This window comes from Mastomys coucha, unplaced genomic scaffold (assembly GCF_008632895.1).
Source record: "Mastomys coucha isolate ucsf_1 unplaced genomic scaffold, UCSF_Mcou_1 pScaffold16, whole genome shotgun sequence".
Taxonomy (NCBI): Eukaryota; Metazoa; Chordata; class Mammalia; order Rodentia; family Muridae; genus Mastomys; species Mastomys coucha.
In genome coordinates, this window is record NW_022196898.1 from 68,997,294 (window position 1) to 68,998,335 (window position 1,042).

The window sequence follows — 1,042 nt, forward strand, 5'->3', positions numbered from 1 at the left end:
CGGGGGGGAGACACTAAAAGATCTAGGAGTGATTCAACAGGCTCAGCTAGAAGGTCCAAGGCCCGAAGCGCTAGGACTCAAGTTTGTACTAAGATCTGTCAACACCGTGTCCAAGCACAGCCTGCCCCATCCGTGAGCCTTGAATTCCCCTGCAGTGTGTCTGGGTTCACTCTTCCAGAGCGCGAGCATGTCAGGAGTTTGAGTCCAAATGTCACTTCAGTTGTGTTCTAAGTAGCTAAGGGCCTCAGATTCAGGAAAAGACAGTTCAGAGGGAAGAGAGAAGGTGAGTTGTAAAAGGCCAATTTGAAAACACCAGACATGGTGCACGCCTTTAACCCCAGCACTTGAGAGGCAGAGACAAGGGATTTCTACCGAGTTTGAGGCCAGCCTCTTTGTTATACATGGTGAGTTCCAGGAGGGCCAGGCCTACACAGGGAGACCCTGTCTCGGAAAAAAGAAAGGTCTAGTACACTTCAGTCACACTGGCCCCGGGGGCTGGGGTGGGTGGCGGGAGAGGCCCACGCTGGTGTGATTAAAATGAGACCACTTAATCAAGCTGCAGGAGCAAGCTATTCCGTGCTGACCAGAGTGGTTTTCACTGAGATATAATTCACATAAAATCCACCTATGTGCAGTTCAGTGGTTTTTAGTATATTCACAGTTGTATGACCATGATTACAAATCCCAGACACACATAACTCACATGTGTTAGGAGTTACTCCCCATGTCACCTTCCACTGTCCCTGGATACTGCTGCCCCAGTTACTGTCTGTGAATTGGTCATTTATAAGAAGGATTTATTTGACAGGTATTTATTTGTCTTTTGTAACTAGCTTCTTTCACTTAATATAGTATTTTCACTGATAGCATACTGTGTGTGTGTGTGTGTGTGTGTGTGTGTGTGTGTGTGGTATGTGGTGTGTGTGTATGTGTGTGTGGTATGTGGTGTATATGTATGTGTGTGTGAGTGTGTATGTGTGTGTGTGTGGTATGTGGTGTGTGTGCATGTGTGTCTGTCTGTGTGGTATGTGTAAGCGTGTGT